This window comes from Nyctibius grandis (assembly GCF_013368605.1).
Source record: "Nyctibius grandis isolate bNycGra1 chromosome W unlocalized genomic scaffold, bNycGra1.pri SUPER_W_unloc_2, whole genome shotgun sequence".
NCBI classification, from domain to species: Eukaryota; Metazoa; Chordata; class Aves; order Nyctibiiformes; family Nyctibiidae; genus Nyctibius; species Nyctibius grandis.
In genome coordinates this window covers 1,444,008-1,452,890 of record NW_027167473.1, presented here as the reverse complement: position 1 = coordinate 1,452,890, position 8,883 = coordinate 1,444,008, and the positions used below count along the sequence as shown (strand labels likewise).

The 8,883-nt window shown below is 45.6% G+C and overlaps 1 long non-coding RNA gene across 1 annotated transcript; it reads right to left on the bottom strand.

The window, feature by feature from the left end:
* Positions 1-4,574: 4,574 nt before the first annotated feature.
* Positions 4,575-7,645, bottom strand: LOC137677192 (uncharacterized). The gene is made up of 2 exons (XR_011050233.1): positions 6,948-7,645; positions 4,575-4,977 (listed from the first exon to the last, which is right to left on the bottom strand). It is a non-coding gene; the product is annotated as an uncharacterized lncRNA (long non-coding RNA).
* Between the last annotated feature and the right edge of the window lie 1,238 nt (positions 7,646-8,883).

Below are 8,883 nucleotides of genomic sequence, written 5' to 3'. Positions count from 1 at the left end.
AATGGTATGCGGCAGAAAAAGGTACATCGTGTGGATTTAGAGACACCAGTAAGTTTATATGTAGCCATTGCCTACTATCATCCCATGGGATTACTGGGCCAGTGGAATGAGCGCTGGCAGGATCCGCTACACGTTCTAGAGTGGCTGTTTTTATCCGTTCAACCACGAAAAACAGTGAGCACTCAGATTGAGCTGATATCGAAAACAATCACGAAAGGACGCACACGATGCGTTCAACTCATGGGCCGAGACCCCAGTCGACTGATAATTCCCATTGAACGAGATTATGTAAGCTGGTGTATGGCAAACAGTTTACCATTTCAATTGGCCCTGGAAGGATTTGAAGGGCAGGTATCTTATCATCTTCCCAGTCACAAATTATTACAAGCTCATTCAGAGTTACAAGTGATTCAAAAGCCGCTGGCAGCGGATAGCCCAGTACAAGGCCCCACGGTCTTTACTGACGGCTCTGGAAAATCGGGAAAAGCAGTAGTTGCCTGGTATGACGGAAGGCAATGGCAGGAATTGGTGCATTTAGTACAGGGATCACCTCAATTGGTTGAACTTAGTGCTGCCATTGTTGCTTTTCAAACATTTTCACATTGTGCTGTAAACATTGTTACAGACTCTGCTTATGTAGCAGACATCGCACAGCGTGTTGATTGTGCGCTGCTCAAAGAGGTAAACTCAGAACAATTATTTTCGTTGCTAAAAATGCTATGGACTGTAGTGCACCGACGTATGCATAGGTATTATATCTTGCATATTCGCAGCCACACCGGACTGCCAGGATTCATATGTGAAGGGAACGCGCGTGCCGACACCCTCGCAGCCCCCGCTTGGACCCCTCCAGTGCCAGACCTAGTTCGTCAAGCATTTCTGTCTCACCAGTTTTTTCACCAAGGGGCTCGGGCGTTAGTCCGTCAATTCAAGATCTCTTTTGCAGACGCGAAATCTATCACCGCCACTTGTCCGGAGTGTCAACGCCTAGGACCCGGACTGGTGTTTCCATGCGGGGTTAACCCGCGCGGCTGCCAAGCCTTGGACCTGTGGCAAACGGACGTAACACATATTCCCTCTTTTGGTCGCCTACAATATGTTCACGTCTCTGTGGATACTTTTTCTAAGGTCATGTGGGCATCGGCCCATGCCGGCGAGAAAGTAATCAACGCCATCTCACATCTTCGGCAAACCTGGGCTGCCCTTGGGATTCCGAAGCGTATTAAGACGGACAACGGGCCGGCGTATGTATCTGCACGCATGGCCCGATTTCTCGCCTCCTGGGGGGTGGAACATGTTACTGGCATTCCTCATTCCCCGACCGGCCAGGCCATTGTGGAACGAGTGCACCACACTCTGAAGCAACTTCTCGAAAAACAAAAAGGGGAAATGAGCTCTGAGACCCCACATGCTCGCCTATGGAAGGCTGTGTACACATTGAATCATTTAACTGTGCCAACCGGGAAAGAGTGTCCTGTAATTATCTCTCATTTTTTTCTTTGCAGGGAGGCGATCCTCTTGTCAGGGCAAAGGTTTTAGCACGAGACCTGCAAACGGGAAAGTGGACAGGCCCGTGGGATTTAATCACCTGGGGACGTGGGTATGCTTGTGTCTCCACAGATGCAGGGCCACGGTGGTTTCCTACCAGGTGTGTTAAGCCTGCTTTGGATCCTGGAGCTGACAAGAGGACACCAGCCGATAGTCCTTCTGCCGACACCTTGGGAGGGGAGTCACAACGTTTGGGTGACTCTGATGCGGAGCCTGAACCAGATGCAGTTTTGTGCCTCCTTGGCTCAGCCTGAACAACCCTTTCATACATGTTGTCAGGTTCCGGATTAAGATCTGCCTTATTAGTAAATCTAGAAATTAAATGCAGTCAGTCCCGAGCAGGACCCGCCCATTCAATGCAGTCAGTCCATGTGGGACTTGCCTGATTCAATTGCAGTCAGTCCACGTGGGACCCGCCTGATTAATCACCCGGTATAAATCACCCCCAAAATCCTGACCAAAGATAAAATAGATTCGTGATCCTTGAGTTCGGACAAAGCGCAACTGAGGCACGGTATCAATAAACTTAACTTTGACTTTATTAAGTCCAACAATGAGGCAACTTAGTGAGCAAGGAAGGGAGAGAGAGAGAGAGAAGTAAGTGAGGAAAAGAGATCAGTTGAGAGGGAAAGGATAGTCACCACCCTGGATCCCGCAGCGTCCCGTGGGTCCTCTGTTGATTCTCGGCAGTCTGGGGTGGGCGCGCGCGTGGTGGGGCAAAACGGCCTCTCTAATAGAGAATTTTTGCAGAGTCATGCTGACGTGGAGCCGCCAGTCACAGTTCGCACCACTCACAGTCCCGAGGGCGTGCCAGGTCCAGTTCCCGCGCCATAGGATTGGCCCATTGCCAGGCTGTCGCCCGATATCCCGGATGGGTCTCTCCGGAGGGGGTGGAGGGCGGAGACGTCACTCACCCCTAGTCAGCGACTAACTTCTTGCCTCAGAAAATGTTGTCAAGGTCAGGTAGTCCTTTACCCCAGAAGATGGCATCTGAGCACGTGGGATAGGACGGTTTCTGAGACAATGCCGAAAAAAAAAGGGGGACAAGGAACAGATCCCCACGCATGTCTAGTGGGGGGTCCCCTTAAACGGATCTGAAAGCAAAAATTACCAAAGGGTTTATTCCTAATTTGTGGGGATAGGGCTTGGCCAAGGTTGCCCAGTAAGAAGGTGGGAGGTTTGTGTACGATAAGCAAATTAAGTCTACTAATGCCTACGCAAAAAGTCATACTAACCATACTAACCTACATAAGGCCAGGCAAAATTTAGCTTGCTAGGTTGCAAAAAGAGCTAACCAAACTTCTAGAGTTTTAGAAGCATTAGCCAACGATGTAGATAGTATCCGACATGCTACCTTGCAAAATAGAGCTGCTATAGACTTTTTATTATTAGCGCATGGTCATGGATGTCAGGATTTTGATGGAATGTGTTGCACGGATCTGAACGATCAGTCCAAGTCAATTCATAAGCAAATCAAAGAGCTTATAGACGCAACGCAGAAAATACGAGAAAGGCATGGGTTCTTAGATGACTGGTTGTATCAACTAGGACTTGGGGGGTGGCTGACAGGATTGATAAAGATGGGACTTATGGGATTATTTGTGGTTTGTATCATCATGCTTGTGTTTACCGTGTTTATTCTCCTGTTTGCAAAGGGCCCTGCAACGGATAATAAACACGGCCTTTTTGGCTCAAGAACAAAAAGGGGGAATTGTGGGATCATATTTGGAGGAAAATGGACACTTGGTAAGTCAGCCATAGAGATATGAAGCTTAAGCACGTAGCCTTGCAAGAAGTGACCTTGAGGAGAGATAAGAAGGAACAACAGCAGTTGAGCAACTAAGAATTGAGGAAGCAAGCCAAGAGAAGCCGGATGAGTAGGTGGAACACCAGGAACTAGAAGAACCAACCATTAAAGAGCTGATTCACCGCGTGGACCAATCGTTAAAGAGCTGATTCGCGTGCTTGCCGCGTGCAAAAGGACTTTAGCGAATAGGAATACGTGTGATCGTGTGTAGGGAAAGAAAAATTGTATAAAAGGGACAGCATCGCACAATAAAGTGGCTTCAGCTTGATTCACATTGGATCGTGTGGAGTCCAGTTTTCTCTCCTCATGCTAAGTTAAAGAGAGTTTCATAAGTGAAGAAAAAAGGAAAAAAAACAAGTGATGCAAAGGCAATCACTCACCACCTCCCACAAGCAGACTGATATCCAGCCAGTCTTCAAGCAACGGCCACCTTGAAAGACAATCCCCCTTCTTCCTCTACCTCCAGGTTTTATTGCTGAGCATGACGTTATGTGATATGGAATATCCCTTTGCGCCAATTTGGGTCAGCTATCCTGGTTGCATCCCTTCCCAATCTCTCGCCCGCCCCTAGCTGCTCGCTGGATGGGCAGAGAAACAGCCTTGATGCTGTGCAAGCACTGTTCAGCAGTAGTCAAAACATTGGTGTGTTATCAACAATTTTAGCTACAAGTGCAAAGCACAGCACCATACCAGCTACTATGAAGAAAGTTAACTCTGTCCCAGCCAGACCCAGTACAGCATTCTTTTCTGATTTTATTTTTAATATAAAAATATATTTAAACCAGGGTTGCTGTTCTAGGCAAGGAAATATTGTTCTTTACAAATACAGCGTATCTGTGTTGCATTAGTGGTGCCCACAGAACAATCAGTAGCAAAATTTTTATTGGGCCTGTTCATAGTAGACCTTGATCTACAGCAAGTACTGCTTAATACTTCCATAGTACTTACAAACTTTGTGTGTCAAAACTTCAGGCTGCTGTGCTTTTGACAGTAGTATCTAATCTAGCATATTGTTGGAAGCAAAAACTTTCATGTTCATTTTAAGGAAAAAGTCTATAAAATGTTCAGATGTCTGGGCTAACCTGAGGCCTTTGAGTCACACTAGTGATACAAAAATCGGAGATCTCCAAACCCCCTTGCTTTCTAACTTTCCTCACCAAAGTGGGAAGCTAGGTGCGGCTGGGTAAGGAGTCCGAAAGAAAACTCAATAACACCAGAGTGTTATTAAGCAGGCATTCTTTATTGCAGCGCTGGGCAGCACTGGGGATTATCCACCATGAGTGCTCCGCCGATTTTGCAAATTTTCAGAGATTATATACCATAAAGTTATACATAGTCATAAGATTCCCAATAACTCATTTGCATAATCATGATATTTCCCAGAACTCATTAATATATGTAAATGTCCGTTCCGCATGCGCAGTTGTTTTCTCTGGTGGTCGTCAGGGGTCTTCAGATGAAGGCTTGTAGTCTTCCTCACTGTGTTCGCTGACTGACCCCTGCTTCTGCGCAAACTCAGTCCATGGATCACGTAGGTCATGTAGGCTATGTCCTTCAAGGCAGCTGTTGCAACTCCCTTATCTTTAGGTTTCTGTGCCTCTGTTTTCCCAAGGCCAAGTTGTCTGAAGTGAAATACAGCCATCCTAATTAGAAACTATCTTTTCAAGGCCCAATTGTCTGAAGTGAGATATACCCATCTAAATTAAAAAAAGGCTCCCCTTTGTTTATTTATATAACTAGGTTAGTCGAATGTCTAAGGTATTTACAACATCCTCCTTGTTCTTGGGGCCCCCAACCGTTTCACTAGCTGGATTTGTTGTTTGTTTATGGGGGACAGGTTCAGTGTAACTACATTACTCATGATACAATTGACACAGACTAACAAAATCGATAGACATTGTGTTAATAATGTATTAATATCAGTATCATTATCATCATTAGTATCATCATCAGTATAAAGATGTTTAAATTGGTATAATTTATGCCAGTTTCCATTTGTGTAATAAGCCCAGTTAATAAAGTAGTGTCCATATTAAAGCAGTAAATCAGTATAGCTATGCTGAGTATAGAAAAATAAAGGCAAATCATACCCCTAAATGCCTTAAGATTTAGGTGGAATTTGGCTGACTGAAAAAAAGGACCTGATCATTTCATGCAATAGTCCTACATCCATATAAGTCAGCATTGCCATTGAATGAAGCCATTAGACTTCTCTTACCCTGTTTTCATGCTTGCGCACCATCTTCTTTGTGCTGGGTTAAAAACTATAAAACATCACCATAATGCTGCTAGGTTAAAAACTATCTTTAGTTGCTGCTGCTGGTTTGGCTTTTAGCCTGTGATACCCTGTCAAGCCGGCCTTGTATCCTTGTAAGATAAATTGCTTATGAAATTCACGAAACAAGCCTTGGGACTGTTGCCAAATCAGCATTCTCTAACAGACAGACTCTCTAACAAGAAGATAAGAAGGGGCCTCATCTCCTGGTAAGGAACTAAGAAGACACTGTGGCAAGATGTGCAACCAGCAATAACTGCGCAGGCTCTTTCCTAGAGTTCAACTAAAGGACATAGTGTAAAGATCACCAAAGAACACTAGAGACCCTTCTAAGACCACCGTAAGACCACTGCTTGTTAACTTTGCGCATGTGTATTAAGTATGCAAGTATTAAGATGAGTTCCCAGAAGTGACCACCTCTTTCTGAGAAATGTAATGAATATGTATGATTATACTAGATAAAAGAACCTGTTTCTTTGTTCTCAGGTGAACACGCTGGGTGGAGTGATCCCCCATGTTCCCGGTGCTGTAATAAAGAATGCCTGCTTTCTAAATCTCCAAACTGAGCCTTAGAAAGTTCCTTTGCACCGGCTTTTACGATAACACCTGGATCAGTTCCCTGAGGTACAAAAGAGGAAATGGTGCAGGGGTGGAAAGAAGTGGGGATGGGGGCAGTGGAGTGTCATGGAGAGGTGCATATGCTTGTTTAAAGCATGTGAAACTCCAGCCACAGACACAATTCTGCTGATGGGCAGCAACAGGTGTCTTTTGAAACCAGATGGAGGAAGGTACAATAAAAATATAGGAAGAGGCCAAATAAAGAACACAAGAGAAGGAAGTTGTTCAGCATTTGAATATAACGATGAAAAAAAGCTTACCGTATCCTCTCTTTTCTTCCATGAAGGAAGCAATAGCTTTATCAGAAATAGTAAATAATAAACAAGGGAGGAAGGAAAAAAGGGAACTTCTAAACTCTTTGGGACACTGAAAAACAATAAGTGATTATAGAAAGCCTGATCCAACTGCAAGAGATGCTAAAAAAGAAAATCATATATATTTATACTGATGTGGTGGGTTGACCTTGGCTGGATGCCAGGTGTCCACCAAACTGCTCTATCACTCCTCCATCAACAGAACAGGGGAAGAAAATACAATAGGAAAGCTCATAGGTCGAAATAAGGACAGGGAGATCACTCACCAATTACCATAATGGGCAAAACAGACTCGACTCGGGGAAATGAATTGAATTTTTTCCCAATTAATAACAGAGTAGGACAATGAGAAATAAAAACAAATCTAAAACCACCTTCCCCCTACCTTCTTCCCAGGCTCAATTTCACTCCCGACTCTTCTACCTCCTCCCCGAGAGGCGCAAGGGAATGGGAGTTACTGTCAGTTCATAACGCTTTGTCTCTGCCGCTCCTTCCTCCTCACGCTTTTCCCCTGCTCCAGCGTGGGGTCCCTCCCACAGGATACAGTCCTTCACGAACTGCTCCAATGTGGGTCCTTCCCACGGGCTGCAGTTCTTCATGAACTGCTCCAGCACAGGTCCTTTCCATGGGGTGCAGTCCTTCAGGAATGGACTGCTCCAGGGCGGGTACCCCACGGGGTCACAAGTCCTGCCAGAAAACCTGCTCTTGCATGGGCTTAAAATATAGACTGTACTTCCGGAATGGGACAACTCTGCGCCTGGCAGCGAGCGGTCTCTCGCGAGAGGCAGAGGGGGGACCGCCAGCGAGCTCGTTCCTGCCGTGCCTGCAGTATACATTACGTTAGGGGGAGGAGGAAGAGGCGCGCAGGCAGGGGGGCGGGAGCAGCTCCGGGAGCGGGGGCGAAGCCGGCCGCCTGAGCACAGGGGAAGAGCGCGCCGTCCTCTTTCTCCGCGGCAGGCATAAGCGCGGCCAGCTAACGCACAAGCGGGGTGCAAGGCGAGCGGGGAGAACTACAGGAGGGTTTTGCTCGGGAAGCCGGAGAGCAGGCGGCTGCCCCGCTGCCTCCCGCCGCGCCCCCGCAGCCGCTCCGGTGCTGATGCTGCCATGCGCGTTGTGCAGGCGGGGAAGGAGCGCCGCAGCGGCGGGGGCTGCCCTGAGCACTGCCTGGCGGGAGAGCCTGTCGTTTTGTCGGCCTGGGGTTGTATTTTTTTTTCTCTTTTTTCACCACCCCAGCATCCTCTTCAGCCCCGGGCAACCGGGAACGCGGGGAGCCAGCAATCCCCGCCGCCGCGGCGCTCCTTGTTTGGATACAGAATTCATAGCAGTACTAAATAAAATAATAATCATGGCATTCTTTTGAAAGATCTTTTTGAAAACTGTTAACTTCAATGATGGTAGAGAGTACCATTTTATGGAAAACCTTTTTTAGGTTAAAAAAATACACAGAACTAGTTATATTACCAAGAACAAGTACCTCAGTCTCACAGACAGCCTTACGAAGAATTTAATCTTGTCTTCCAGTTTCTCATTTTCTTGTTGTATAATGGTAATACTTTTTTTCTTCTATCCTTTACATGTTTTGTTTACTTGAACTGTAAGATTATTAGTTTACAATCCTGAAGACAGTTGAGGCTGCTAATTTCACAAGATAGAGAGAGATTACCAGGATATGTCACTTTTCCATCATGTTCCCTCCTTGCTCTAGGCTTTTGAGTGATGAATAAGAAGACAATAGTGGGAGCAGAGGAGTGATTTCTGCCCTAAGAAAGCATGTGTGTGACATAATTTTTTTTTTAACACATCTCAAAAATATTAAGACTTTTCTGTTTATTTCCTGATATTTGAGCCTAAGGATGTATATTCTCAGACTTTCCTCCACAATCAGTGTATATGGTTGGGAGGGGTTGTCTTGTTCTGCTTTTTAAATGATTTCAGGTAATCATGTAGCAGCTGGAGTGGAGACAGTGCTGTCTTCTTACTCTAATATATCCCCAATATTTGTAGATACTTTTTGATATCTTGTGAAAATTTACCCAAATTTAATAAAAATAGTGTCTTTGAAGATAACCAGTTTACACATACCCTCTCCCTTTACAGACTTTCTGCCTTAACTGTACTGCACAGTTGTGTGCTGTCTCTTGAAACTGGAATGATTGACTAGGACTTCCCTGTAATTACTGTCATTGGCTGTGAGTGGCATTCTGACACTCAGCACACCAGATGAGAGAAATTTTTCCTACCTTGCAGACAGTAGAAGTCACTGACCCCAGTGGAGAGAAATGAGTTTTCAGAAAACAGAAAGAAAAAGGCAGAGGCTAGTG